At 39.2% G+C, this 15,499-nt stretch overlaps 1 long non-coding RNA gene across 1 annotated transcript; it reads left to right on the top strand.

The window, feature by feature from the left end:
- Window positions 1-2,305: 2,305 nt before the first annotated feature.
- On the top strand, window positions 2,306-8,668 carry LOC143942665 (uncharacterized). The gene is made up of 4 exons (XR_013264815.1): window positions 2,306-2,445; window positions 4,343-4,411; window positions 6,536-6,552; window positions 8,246-8,668. It is a non-coding gene; the product is annotated as an uncharacterized LOC143942665 (long non-coding RNA).
- The last annotated feature ends 6,831 nt before the right edge of the window (window positions 8,669-15,499 follow it).

Here is a 15,499-nt window from a genome sequence, read left to right as displayed (position 1 = left end):
TGGGTTTATGTGTATAAGATTTACCCACAATCCCCCATGTTTTTCTCACACAGTTAAGTTGGAGAATGAGAATCTGCTGGTGCTGGAAAGGTACAAGATATATCATATATTATTATGCTACATGTTATAAGATAATAATTTATTATTTATCTATTTACTGTGAAATTACTTCTAACTTTATCCCAACTGTGACACTACCTGCCTGGAGTTTGCATGTTCTCCCTGTGCCTGCGTGGGTTTCCTCCGGGTACTCCGGTTTCCTCCCACACTCCAAAGACATGCAGGTAGGTTAATTGGCTTCTGTCCATAATTGGCCCTAGTATATGAATGGAGACCTTGGATTGTGGGCTCCTTGAGGGTAGGGACTGATGTGAGTGTGCAATGTACAGGGATAGGGACAATTGTAGACAATCACTCAGGTTGAACTGGATGGACTGGTGTCTTTATTCAACCTTACTAACTATGTAACTATGTAACTATGTAACTTCTAACTGCTTGAGTACAGTTTTTGAAAATATAGTTAATTACCTTGACCACTTCCGGACCGCCGCAGGCCAATATACGTCCTAACTTTGAAGAGGGATATATTTGTTATGGGAGCAGCTAGCTGCCATAACCCCGGTATCCTCTTATTCGGCAGGCGGTCCAGTTTCTGATAATAGTGGTCTCTGCAGCGGATTGACCGCACAATCACTTTTATCGGCGGCCGGAGAGGGTCCCTCCCTCCCACCGCTCTCCGGTGCCCTCTACCGCTTACCGGAGCTGTCAGTAGTGGCGGAGGCAATCGGATGTCTTGCCTTCCTGGGTATGGAGCTGAGTGAGGGGAAGATGGCCCCCACCCGTCTCCATACCATTGCAGGGCGGAAGCAACGTCAAAACGTCACTTGCGCCCATAGCTCTTAAAGGGAAAATACCTTGTGGGAAAGGGAAAATGTCTGTGAAAGACAGGTATGCTGTTTCCCCTTCCCCGGAAAGGTGCCAAATTTGGGTGGAACTCCGCTTTAATGTCACCATGGGAGCTGTATAACTGTACAATCACACATTGGTTCTTGAATGTACACTTTACTCTCTTCGTGCATTTATGGTTTTGCACTTGCTAAAATACGTTAATAAAGAACCTTTGTAAACAAAACTAAACAAAAAAAAAAGAGTTAAAGGGGTTTTAAACGTCTGGTTTTTATTTTCTAAATAGGTTCCTTTAAGCTAGTGCATTGCTGGTTCACTTACCTTTTCCTTCGATTTCCCTTCTAAATGTTTTTTTTTCTTTGTTTTTTTATTTTCTAAATAGGTTCCTTTAAGCTAGTGCATTGTTGGTTCACTTACCTTTTCCTTCAATTTCCCTTCTAAATGTTTTTTTTTCTTTGTTTTTTTATTTTCTAAATGGGTTCCTTTAAGCTAGTGCATTGTTGGTTCACTTACTATTTCCTTCGATTTCCCTTGTAAATGTTTTTTTTTTTTTGTTTTCTTTGTTTCTTTTGAATTTCTCACTTCCTGTTCCTCCTCAGTAAGCTGTTCTGGCTGACTAAACACCGCTCGGATGATGGTGTGAAGTTTACTGAGGAGAAACAGGAAGTGAGACATTCAGACAAAAGAAAAAAAACATTTAAAAGGGAAATCAAAGGAAAAGGTAAGTGAAACAACAATGCACTAGCTTAAAGGAACATATTTAGAAAATAAAAAATGAAGCTTTACAACCCCTTTACTTACTTTGGAAAGAAAACCCAATCACATGCAAGGAAATTAAAGAAAAAGGATTTTTGCTTGCACATGATTGGATGATGGAAGTCAACAAAGCGTTTGCTAATTTACTAAGCTCTGGAGCAATTGCACTTGCAGCGTGCACCGCAGAGGTGATCACTAAAAGAAAGCTCTATTTGTGGGAACAAAATTATAAAAATTTCGTTTTTTTTCAGTGTAGTAATTGTCATTTAAAATGTGACAGCACTGAAAGCTGAAAATTGGTCTGGGCAGGAACTTTTTTTTTGATCTGCAGTGTGCATGAGCCCTAAAGGTGGCATTTGAGTTTTGGACACTTTCTACCAAATCAACCATTGGTTTGTTACATTTTACAGATCAGCTTACGTGTTATGGTTATTACAATGTATCATTTTTGCATTTAAGGTTAACTCCACTTTGGCAAAAAAAAAAAAAGAAAAAAATATATAACAAATAGAAAAAATATATAGTATATACAATTGCTACACAAGTCATATTGCAATTTAATGTTTCTAAGTCCCCCTTCCCTTTATAATCTGCAGAGCTGTAATATTCTGTAGCGTTAATGTAACATGTTTCTTACAGATAATGAATTACCCGGGGCGGTAATCGCCGCAGCCGTAATCGGGAGTCTTGTGGTCATTGTTGTCTCCGCTCTTCTTATCTGGAAACTTAAAACAAGGAAAAGGTTTTCACATCAAGACCCTCATCAAGCAATTCCTACAGCCGGTAATTAGAATTCATTTAAAGAGCAGTATTTTTTTTTTTTACTAATTAGAACCTTTCAAAATGAACGGAAAGTTCCGGCACCATCACATTTCTACAAGTGGCCTTATTCAATAAAGAGATCCTTGGTCATTTCTAAGTACACCTAATAATAAGACCTCTTTGTTTAAAAAAAGGCACCAACCCATCCCAACCAATAAGAATATCTTGGTACTTTTCACAGTTAATTTTAATTGGTTACTGCATTAAAGTGGAAGTAAACTCCCCTATCGTTTTCAGCCAAGGAAGCCGCCATCTTTGCCTCTGTTTAATCTTCAACTGCTATGGTGCTGCACATGTGATTCGTTATGACACCAGCCATTGGATGGTTTGATAGTTTGGCTGAGAGCACAGCCAATGTGCAGTTAGCATTCCCGGCATGCCTTTTTTTTTAACTGTTTAAATCTATGGGTTTACTTCCACTTTAAGAATGCAAACATTTTATTTAATTCATAAAATAAAGTATATAAAAAATAGAATAATAAAATATAGATTAGGAAGGACAATGTAAAATTTGATTATAATGTTTAGAGTGCATTTACTCCGGGAACCAATCATCACGCTTATCATCAGTGCAGAAGGATCATTATAATTAAAGATATCAACTGATTGTCGTTGTTAATTTAATTTCGGATATTGGCCCTTTGCCTTGTGAAATAGGCAAAACAGGTATAAATAGTCGTTATGCTTTGCCTGTATATTAGTTTGCTGCACATACAGTATATCTTATTTTGAGTTTAGTATTAACTTTGTCTAAGTAAATATATTGATTGACCAAATTCCTGTCTTTATTAAAACACTGTTGCTTTTAATTGGGGGCTCCTTGGGGGCTCATCCGGGATGCGCACTTTACCGATCTGGTATTGCATGTGTATATGTATTGATTTTTTTCATTAAAACTTCTATTGAAAATATGTATACATAAGCAGAATTTTTTTTTTTATGAAATACAAAATATCAATAAGCAATAGTCAGAAAAACTTCAGTCAGGGTGGTTTTTCACCAAAATTACTACAAATCAGAATGTAATAATAAAAAAAATATATATATATATATATATATATATATATATATATATATATATATATATATATATATATATATATATATATATATATATATATACAGCCAAGTGTATAAGTTTTGTTTTATTATTAAATTCCATTATTTATTTAATTCCAATTTGTATTTATTAATTTTTTTTATTATTATTTAAATTCAATTCAATTATTATTTATTTATTAAAACAAGTTTTGTTTTATTATTAAATTAAATTATTTATTTAATTCCAATTTGTATTTATTTCTTTTTTATTATTATTATTTAAATTAAATTCAATTATTATTTATTTATTAAAACAAGTTTTGTTTTATTATTAAATTCCATTATTTATTTAATTCTAATTTGTATTTATCCATTTTTTTATTATTATTTAAATTCAATTCAATTATTATTTATTTATTAAAACAAGTTTTGTTTTATTATTAAATTCCATTATTTATTTAATTCCAATTTGTATTTATTTCTTTTTTATTATTATTATTTAAATTAAATTAAATTATTATTTATTTATTAAAACAAGTTTTGTTTTATTATTAAATTCAATTATTTATTTAATCCCAAATTGTATTTATTTTTTATTTTTTTATTATTATTTAAATTCAATTCAGTTATTATTTATTTATTAAACCACGTTTTGCTTCATTTTTAAATCTTGATGGTCCAGGGACAAAAAGCTGTGTTACTTATTGTAAATGTATAATTTGAAGGACACAAGCTCATTGACCAAGGAAGGGTTAATTTGATTACATTGTAATGTCTATTTAATAACTATTAACTGCATGTGATTTTTCTTCTCCAGAAAATAACACGTACCCCGATCTACAAGATGTCTGCTACACCTACCTAGATATAAGTCAGCTTTCCAGAGGTTAGTTGTCATAGTAGGTGACCGTATTTGTCAAAACTTTAAAATGAAATAGAAAAAGTATGTTTCTGAAGAAAAGAGGGTACATTTCAAAATTAGTTATATCCTCTATTTATTAAACTGAATTAAGGAGATTTATACCTAATAACCCATAGAGGTCTGGCTGTCACCACAGAAATATTATTTTATGCTCATTAATATTAGACATGTGCATTTGTTATCGTCCGAATGCATTTTCACCCGAATTTCTGAGGTTTTCGCGTTCGTTTTAATAAAACAATAACAAACGCGCACAATCCGAAAGATCTGAAACCAAAAATGCTTTATTTTCGTATCCATTATATTTTCGTATCGTTGAGACAACAGTTCCATATAGATAGATAGAAGATTCGACATGACGGTGACAACAGAGATCTGTGTCTATAGAACCCACGGTAATACCGTTCGACAGGAAGAATCGATGAAGCAGCTAAAAAACATACAATCGCCACGATCGTACATTTCGGGTCAAATGCTCCGCGCATAGGCTATAGAAGTATTGTTTGACTGATAATAATAATGAATAATTATAATTATTTCTAGTGTCAAACAACATTAGAATTTACTATTATAGCTTGTGGGCGGAGCATTCGACCCGAAATGTACGATCGTGTCGTCGTACAGTTTGGCTGCTCCGTCGAATCTTCTTAGAACATCCGACAGACACAATAAGCCTTCAATTGACAGATTCCACCTTAATTCATTTGGGTTTTCATACGAATTATCTTTTTTAACTAAACAAAATAAATAAAAACAAATTTCGGGAGTAACTAAATAAATTTTTCGTACAAAAAACGAAATTCCGAAATGAAATATTTCAATGTGCAAATGTATAATAAATATAATTAATTGAGCTTCCCAAGTGATTAATCAGGACAAGAATGTGATTACCATATTCACTTTTAGTTTTATAATCCAGTGGTTCTTATTAACCCCCAGAATGTTGCCCAGGCCATGGCTTCCCTTCTCAACCAGCTGCTGATCCTTTAAGCTCCCACAGTTCCTTCCAGCTCCCAATGTGTACCCCAACCTCCCATAGTGGCCCAAGGCCCCCTGAGCACCCCCAACATCCACAATGCCTCACACAGTGCCCCCCCCCCCAGCCTTCTGCAAAGCCTCTGGCCCTCCATAGTGCCAACAGTGACCCACAATGTCCCTCAGCTTTCTCCAAAAACCGAGCCCCTACAGGGCCACCAAGTCTGTTGCAGAGTCCTCAAACCCCCTCCGTAACCTCCATCTTCCCCCATAGTGACACCAACCTCATCCAGAGTCTTCCAGCATTTCAGTACATGTTTTGTATTCCCGTACTTTTATTGTTTGAGTATGAACGTTATTCTTTACTGTTGGGGCATGGAAGGTTTTGGAAGAATTTTCCATTCCCTGATCTTAAAAAGTTTGAGAACCACTGATCTAATCACACCATCTTTGGCAACAAGAATATATAAAAGCATTTTTCTTTAAAGCGGGATTCCACTGCCGTTTTTTTTTTTTTTTTTACCCGTGTCACTGGTGGGTGGTTCCTACGGTGTCTTTGCAGCCACGGTCGGCGTCTTTTTAACCCCCGGCGTGACGATTTCATTGCTAAGGAAAACTTTTAAAAAAGCAGTCCGGCGGTTTCCATTTTCACTGTGGGCGTTTGAAGCCCACAGGCATTTACTTCCTGGATGCGATGATGCTGAGCTCCCAGCATCCACTGCTCCATCTCGCACATGCTCATTGAGTGTCTTCTTTGTTTTCCTTCCTATTGCCTCCTGTGCTATAGTGGTAATGGCAGATAGAGCTGCCTGCCCACTTTCAAAATGGCAATTTCGGCATGACTGTGTCCCCCACGGATTCCTGGAAAATAGCTAAACAAGTTCCCAGGGACCATTGCGAAGCCGATAAACACACCTACTCCCACGGGAGGAGAGCCCGGAAGTCGGCATAAACATTAAAAAAAAAAGGTAAATACTGCATATTATTTTATTTCAATGGTCATAACTGCATCTATGTTCCAAAGCCATTTGAATAAGATGAACTTGCAATTTTCTGTACAAAACCGCTTTAATATAACAATTACTGAACATTGTTTTCTCATTCCCTTTATAGGTAAAAGAATTCAACATGTAAGTATCCAACATATTCATTAAAAAAAATATATATATGTATAACAATGGAAACCTGTACTAACTGATAGCTGAGTTATTTTTAATACCTAAAACAATTAAATGATAAAACTGATTTTTCCGATGTGTAGTATAAACTGAGAGTGGTTTCATTGCAAATATGTGGAAAAAATGGTCCGCACCCCGGTTGTTGCTCTTAAAATGTCTTCATTTTATTGTCCATCAGCTGTCAGGTGCTGCTGCCGTCATTGCGGTAAGGGAACCGGGCAGTGTAACCTTGCGGCTTCACGCCAGAAACCCTACTGCACATGTGCTCCGCTCCTCTCTCCTACTGGCCCGGCGGCAGGAGAAGCAGAAGCAGGGAGCTGAGTCGTGACGTCAAGGGCCGTTGCCCCTAGAAGTGGGGACAGCTCCACCCTCCCCCCTGAAAGGTGCCAAATATGGCACCGGAGGGAGGGGGAGACAAATGAGTGGAAGTTCCTAATCATATGCTATATATAACCACATGCTAACCATAACACACAAAGCCATCCACAACATCGCCCCCATCTACATCACCAACCTCATCTGCAGATATCGCCCAAATCGTCCCCTTCGCTCCTCCTAGGACCTCCTGCTTTCTAGCTCCATTGTAACCTCCTCTCATGCTCACCTTCAAGACTTCTCCAGAGCCTCTCCCATCCTCTGGAACTCCCCCCTCAGTCTGTCCAATTAGCCCCTACCCTGTCCACTTTTAGGAGTACCCTGAAAACTCATTTATTCAGGGAAGCCTATCCCACACCCACCTAACAACTGTCCCCGAGCCACCCCCCCATCAAATCATTCCCTGTAGCTATTACCTTTAGTACCACCACCCCCTCCCTTTATAATATAAGCTCTATGAGCCGGGCCCTCCTGTACCTTTTGTATTATACTGTAATTGTGTTGGTCCCCCCCTATACATTGTAAAGCGCTGCGTAAACTGTTGGCGCTATATAAATCGTGTATAATAATAATAATAAAGTTCCACTTTTGGGGGGAACTCCAGCTGAAATGGCCATATTTAACACGCCCGATTGCATCTATAAAGATGTCAACAAAGGCACCAAATCAGTGTGCACCGGGGAAGTCATCTTGTTTTTAAAATGTGTATAACTGTGGCTGTATATTAATGCTGCCATGGGATAATTACCCCCCCCCCCCCCCCCCCATTTCCCATTTTTTATGTTACAAATATAAGTATTTTATTTTATAAAGATTTGTTACATACTGGTACCTCACAATTCTTTATTTTTTCTCCGTTAGGATTATTGTATATGTTGTCCTTGTAATTTCCTTTGAATTTAACTTAAATCTCAAACAATTTTGTTAGCTTTCCAGTTCTCTGCTGTGGACCCTGTTGAGCCTTTAATAAAGATTGTAGCTATATATATATATATATATATATATATATATATATATATATATATATATATACAGCTACAATTTTTATTAAAGGCTCAACAGGGTTCACAGAAGAGAACTGGAAAGCTAACAAAATTGTATAAAATTGTACAAAATTGTATAAATATATATATATTATTTATTTTTTATGTATATGGGTGTGTGTATATATATATATAGATAGATAGATAAAAATATACTGGTATATGATAGAATTGTAAATATATGATAGCACTAATCCCGTTATATTATCTGTTGTAATTATTTCCAGGAGGATCCGACTGTTACATACGCTACTGTGAATAATGCGAATATCTAAGAAAGGATACCGGACCCAGAATGGATGATACCAAACTCTGCACGTTTCCATGGATGATATTGGTGATTGCAGTCGGCACTTTCTGAAGACCAACAATGATCAAAAAGAAGAAATAATATCGCTAAAACTATGACTGTGTCAGCTAACTATATTACCACTCTTTAGGACCAGGACTATTTTTCCGGCTCGGTGTTTGCAAGTTAAAATAATTTTTTTTGCTAGAAAATTACTTAGAACCCCCCAAACAGTATATATACTTTTTTCTAACATCCTAGAGAATAAAATGGCGGTTGTTGCAATACTTTCTGTCACACCGTTTTTGCGCAGTTTTTTTCTAAAAAAAAAATTTGAATTAAAAAATAAGACAACAGTAAAGTTAGCCCAATTTTTTTTTTCAAATTGTGAAAGATGATGTTACGCCGAGTAAATTGATACCCAACATGTCACGCTTCAAAATTTTGCCCGTTCGTGGAATGGCGACAAACTTTTACCCTTACAAATCTCCATAGGCGGCGTTTAAAAATTCATATAGGTTACCAGTTTTGAGTTACAGAGGAGGTCTGGGGCTAGAATTATATCTCCTGCACTAATGATCGCAGCGATACCTCACATGTGTGGTTTGAACATCATTTTCACATGCGGGCCCCCTTCTGCACGTGAGCTCGTTGGGAAGGGGGGCTTTAAATTTTTATTTTTATTATTTTAATTTTTTTGGCACTGTAAACATCCCTTGCAATAGAAAAAAAGCATGACTGGACCTCTTAAATATGAGATCTGGGGTCAATTATTTAAAAAAAATTTGACACTGTAAACATCCCTTGTAATAGAAAAGAAGCATGAAAGGTCCTCTTAATTATGAGATCTGTGGGGTCAAAAAGACCTCACATCTAATATTTACACAAAAATGCAATAAAAAAAGTAATAAAAAAAAAGTCTCCTGAAAAGAGCATTGGGCGGAAGTGATGTTTTCGACGTTGCTTACGCCAGTCAATGTTATGGAGCCAAGTGGGGGTCATCTTCTCCTCACTCGGTAGCCAGCCAAGCAGGGGTAAGGAACCTGATTGTCTCCGCCGCTTCCAGGCAGCTCCGGTAAGCAGCGGAGACCACCGGAGCATGGCGGGAGGGGTGCCCCTCTCCTAGCAAGAATAAAAGTGATCTTGCAGTGAATTCGCTGCAAAAACCACTTTTATCTGAAAGAGGACCGCCCGCTGAAGAAGAGGATACCAGGGTTATAGCAGCTAGCTGCTGCCATAACAACGATATTCCTCTTCAAAGTGCTGCCGTATAATGACGACCGGCGGTCTGCAAGTAGTAAAATTCAGAACTTTTTGAACTTTTGTTAAGGATGTTTTGGCTGTAAATGAACGTGCTGATTTAGAGTGTTAGCTTAGACTTATCTGTCATCTACAGTTTGTCTACGAGGGGTCTTCAAAAAAGTTTCTGCACTTTTATAATATCGTTGGAAATGGTGAGGGCGGGAGGTGTAGTGATTGGTCGTGTCTGAGAGTGTCATGTGACCTGTCTGTCTGGTAATCCGGCTGACCTTGTACGAGTGATGTCATTTGTTTTTTTTAATTCTTAATAAAAAGAGTTAAAAAAGTCCAAAAACTTTTTGAAGAACCTTCAAATGATCTATCTTTAGGGTTTGATCAGTGTATTATCTATCTATCTACTCTTTTTTTTGTGTGTGTCCCAGGATTCTCAGCCTAGCAGGGGTTTTGGGACACTTGTGTCTGGATTTTCAGTTTTCTCAGGGATTGGTAAATCCTGGATTTGGTCCTGGAGACGAGAGGCTACTGTATGTAGAGTCTTGGGTGGGATGAAGCCTTCAGGTGTGAGTCCACATTTAGGGGACAACCAGCACACTGATTGTACAGGTGTGTCCACAGGGCTTTTGTTGGGGTGCTGATTGGTGTTCATGGCTCCACTTGGGAGACAGGTGGCCTCTGCCCATATATCAGAGTAGGGGCCAGCTTAGAAGGAGCCTGTGAGGTGTATATAGAGTGTGTATGTGAGCACAGGGCTTGTGTGAGGCTTGTGTAGATACAGATGGGGATTGACGATTGTTATAAATTGTTGCAGAGTTCTGCAAGAGCCAGCAAGGAGGATTATGTTAGAATTTATGTGTGTTATTTTTTTTTTCTTTAGAAGAAATGTTAAGGAACCCCTGCAAGGTCAACCCATGTGTCTTTGTGAGCTTCTTGTAATAAAAGTGGGCAAGAAAAGCCCTTAAAAGAAAAGTTGTGGAGTGGCTGTATCTTTTAACTCTACTGTTTGAAACCAATTCCCACAATATATATATATATAGAGAGATTTTTTTTTTAGATGCTTGTGTTTGCCGCCCTTAAGGGGGAAGTACTCTGATCCCTGAAATGCATTTGCTTATTGGCTTTTTTTTCACATTTTCACAGATTCATTATAAATAATCACATGAATATATCTATTTGGAAATTATATAGTCCTCAGTGTTCTATGGATATGCTCATCATATCTCTTTATGGAGAGATGTGGGGTCTATAAGACCCCACATCTCTCCTTCATGTTGCAAATACTGAGATAAAAAACTGCCTCGGCCTTTCCAGCTGCGTCCCTGACCTTCTTTACTTCCGCTGGCCCAGAAATGGCATCATAACGACGCACGCGGGGCTTCGAGGGTCATAGAGATGACTGGGGACCATCTGGTCACCGGAAATCTCTATGCACAACTTCCGGCGACAACCGATTCATTCTCTGGTTCGCCGATTGCACGGGCAAGCAGGTAAAAGCACTGGAAGGCAGTGGGGGGGGGGGTCATTCAGATATCCCCACTCAAAGTCCAGGATGCCATATGACAGACTACGAGTGGGAAGTGGTTACTTTTTAAGCAAAAAACATAGATATGGCCCTGGGAGCAGAAGGGTTAAACCACGTATAATCCCTCACTGCTTCCTTCCTCAGATTGCACGGTGAAAAATATAATACATTTATGTGCATTAGCTGCTTCTGTATATTTCATCTATTTCCACAGCAAGCGGTAGAGACGAGGAAGAACCTCTAAGAAATTGATGACCTCCATGAAACTTTGAGGATCTGAAAAAATGTATTGGTTGATGTAAAAGATTAAAAGGAACTCTCGACTAGAACACAATAATAATCTTAGCCAGACATCGGAAAAAAAATAGAATACAAATTTAACCAATGAAACCAATAAAATCAATTAAATCATACACCAAACATGACAAGCCACAATACTGAATGGAGAGAAATACAAATCCTTTGGAAGGAAAAACAGCTCTCATATACAGTATGTATATCATCTGTGTATTCAATTGTTTGCCTGAAGTTCACCTTTGTTGTAAAGATCAGTGCAATGCAATTAATAGAAAAGATGGTGGGAATGACTTCCTCCCAGAGCCAGTCTACTGAATTTCACATTACACTCAACCATTCTTCGACCTTGGCTTGTCCCCTGACCCTTGCTTCAGTCTGCTCCATTGGCTCCTGCTTTACTGATCGGCTCCTGACCTGGCTTGTCTTGACCATTCTCTGAACACCTTCTGTAGGATCTGTAGATATGGCTTCAGGTTACATTTCTTTGACTGGAGAAAGATCAGTGAACAGCTGGAGAGAATGGTTCTGGAAGGAAAGATCAGGGCGTTCTAATGCCGCTTGCAGAAGCCTCTCTTTAGTGCGGTAAAGTGACATTTTATAATAACATCCCTGGGAGGGCCATCTGTATTCAGCCACTCTAATGGCAGCTCAGATGCTAGTTCATAGAAAAAGGCTGTGGCGGGGCCTTGCAGGTCTGTTACAACCTCTGGGACCCCGTGTATTCGGAGATTGTGCCTGCGGGCCCTATTTTCGGCATCCTCAAGCTTATCATGTAAGCCTTCAAGTTCACCATTCTACCATCTATGCAAAGGATAATTTTAATAGTTTTTTTATTAAAAAAATCATCTTATGGCAACAATAAATCCATAAATGGTTCTTCTTATTGATTTTTGCCTGTTTATCTGTCCGCACAAGACTGGCTCGAATAACACTTTTCCTTATGGCTGCCATTGACTGTAAGTTCAGCATTCAGCCTATCCACTTCATCTTCATGTCCCTCTAGCACAGTAGTGGTTAAGTCCATCTTCTGCTCTGGTTTGTGCGGTGGTCTATCTCTTTAAGGCCTTGCATGAGATTAGAAGAGAGCTTGCCAGAGGCCGTGGATCTTTCATCCCGCACTATTGAGCGGAATTTTGAGAGCAGTGTCATTGAGTCAGTATAAGCTGGACTTACAAGATCAGTGGGGAACTGCAGCAGCAGGCTATCCATTAGGGAAGCTGGACCAGCGATCGAGAGCCTTGTGATATCATCAGGCTCAGGAGGCTCAGGCTCCATCTTGCCTTTCCCCACAGTGAGGGAGGCTTTTGGCTGTATCTTTTCTTTTTGTTAATTTTTTTGTCCCTTGTACATACCCCCGGGTGCCTGGCAGTATGCGCGATCATAGGGGCTTGAGATGTCATGTCTGAGTGGAGTCTGTGATCTGTGAGCTGGGTCTTTAGCGCCCGGTGGCGTGGAGTGTAGATTTCAGGCAGCCATCTCCCACGATAGGGGGCATGCGCCCCATGTATTATTCACTTTCAATGTGCCTTTGAATTTGGTAAAAAAATGAACTACTCCATTAGTGTTGATTCCTTGGTACAGCCCCCTCCCTCATTGCACATCATAGCCCTCTCTCTTCTGGTAGCAACAGTTACTGTCTATGCTGGCCCAGTATATATAGCAGCCAAAAGAGGAATACTATAGAGTCTTTACTAGTCTTATCAGCATATTTCCCCCAAAAGGGTGCTCTCATTTCTATTCCTATCAGTACGTCTTACCCAAAGGATTGCCTGTAGGTTGTAACTTGAGTTTACAATTTCTATTGGTACATCTACATCATAGGATTTCCTGTAGGTTGTAACCGAGTTTACAATTCATATTAGTACACCCAACCAAAAAGATCACCTGTTTCTATTTTTATCTGTACATCTACTCCAAATGATTGCCCGTAGGCTCCAGCCTGTGTATACAATTCATCTACAAAAAGGATTGTTTGTATGGTGTCACCCAAGTGTACTATTCAGTAAGATAGCAATGGAAGCCAAACCTTGCCAAAGTGACAACAATGGACTCCAAACAAGATCTTTACTATCGTATGAACTAGCTAGACCAGCAATCCTGGGTACGAAGCCAGCAGTGTTCACTCTAAAATGTAATATGAGTTTTGTCTAGCATGTCTCATATCAGATAAGGCAGACCTGAGATCTGATTTGAGATAACAGATTATTCCTCTTTCTACCTTCTCATGACATAAATATTATCTTGTTGTCGCACAGGCTGCAAGTTTCCCATTTATCTAGAAAAGTCAGAACCCCAAATGTGATTTTCAGAAGAGCTTTGTTTTAATTGTCAAAGCAAATAATGACATAAGATGACTGTCAGCTCTAAGGAGAAAACTGTAGTAAGGTGGGGGCAATGCTAGGGCATGATACCGGGGTATGTGTCCTCGGTCTACTGCTGAGTGCTTCTTGTCTCATGTCATTGAAATATTTTTTTAAGTTATATTCACATCCACAGTACATCTCAGAATCCCAGTATCTCCACTCCTGGACTTTTACAGCTTATGAAGGGTTGGGTGGACTTGTTGCTTGGTTAGTAAAGGGGGATCTGGTGGTTTCATAGTTGGGCTCTAGTAGTTATGTCACTGGAACTGCATAAGGGTGAAGAGAAAGGTGCTGGTTGAAAAAAGCTTCATAAAGGAGGTGGTGGGTTGGCTGGTGGCTACTTAAGGCGCAATAGAAGTTTCTTGGTAAGGGGGGTTATGGTGGATTCATAGAATGTTCTGATGGGTAAATAAACAAGTCCACTGTGTAAGAGGGCTTATGGGGTGAATAAAAGAGCAACCGATGCCTACCCAATTGTGGAATGGCAACACAATGTCTAGTTGCTTCACATGACCTCTTCAAACCATAGCTTGTCATCTAATGCCACGTACACACGTTCAGACTATCCGGCGGACTTATTCCGGCAGACAATCCACCGGACTTCGCAGCGGAGGTCTGTCAGACTTTGCAGTGGAGGTCCATCGGACTTTCCGAACAAGCGGACTTGACCACACACCCACACATGACCAGACTTTTTCGCCAAATCCGCCGGATTATCGCGGGGGTGCGCCGGACTTTTGAAATGAACGGACTTGCCCACGCACGAAGTAAAGTCCGTTCATTTTGAACATGGCTCCAGGTAGCCGGGACAAGCGAAGGAAGTCAATGTCACCGCCTCCATCGGCGAGATTGACACCTCGCGAACCCCGTCGCCTGGTATGGATTTAAAGGGGACCCCTATGCCGAACAAAACGGCATGGGGGTCCCCCCAAAGTCATAGCAGACCCTTATCCGAGCACGCAGGCCGGCCGGTTGGGAAAGGGGGTGGGGATGAGCGACTTTCAAAAACCCGGCGGACTAGCACACAGATGATTGTTCTGAGTCAAGACTCGTTTCTATTCCTATCAGTACGTCTTACCCAAAGTATTGCCTGTAGGTTGTAACTTGAATTTACAATTTCTATTGGTACATCTACATCATAGGATTTCCTGTAGGTTGTAACCAAGTTTACAATTCATATTGGTACACCGAACCAAAAAGAGCACCTGTTTCTATTTGTATCTGTACATCTACCCCAAAGGATTGCCTGTAGGCTCCAGCCTGTGTTTACAATTCATCTACAAAAAAGGATTGTCTGTATGGTGTCACTCGAGTGTACTATTCAGTATGATTGAAGCCAAATCTTTCCAAAGTGACAATAATGGACTCCAAACAAGGTCTTTACTATCGTAAGAACTAGCTAGACCAGCAATCCTGGGTACGAGGCCAGCAGTGTCCGCCTAAAATGTAATATGAGTTTTGTCTAGCATGTCTCATATCAGATAAGGCAGACCTGAGATCTGATTGGTCATAACAGATTATTCCTCTTTCTACCTTCTCACGACATTGGTTTTACCTCTTGTGAAATGTCTTTACATAAAGTTCAGAAAGTGCGAAGACGGACAAAACTTCTGCTTCTCAGAAGGACAGTCACAACTTCAAGGTCCCGTCTACAATGTCTGTCTTTCTCGCCATTGCGCTCCTTTGTAAGTAGAAAGATCTTTCTTTTTTCATTCTGAGTATTTTATTATTATATTCTGAGTGTCAGCTGAGT

Source organism: Lithobates pipiens, unplaced genomic scaffold, assembly GCF_037356315.1.
Source record: "Lithobates pipiens isolate NorthernLeopardFrog02 unplaced genomic scaffold, aLitPip1_a1.2 Scaffold_30, whole genome shotgun sequence".
Classification (NCBI taxonomy): domain Eukaryota; kingdom Metazoa; phylum Chordata; class Amphibia; order Anura; family Ranidae; genus Lithobates; species Lithobates pipiens.
Note: the sequence above shows the minus strand (reverse complement) of the source record. Positions and strands in the feature narration are given on the sequence as shown.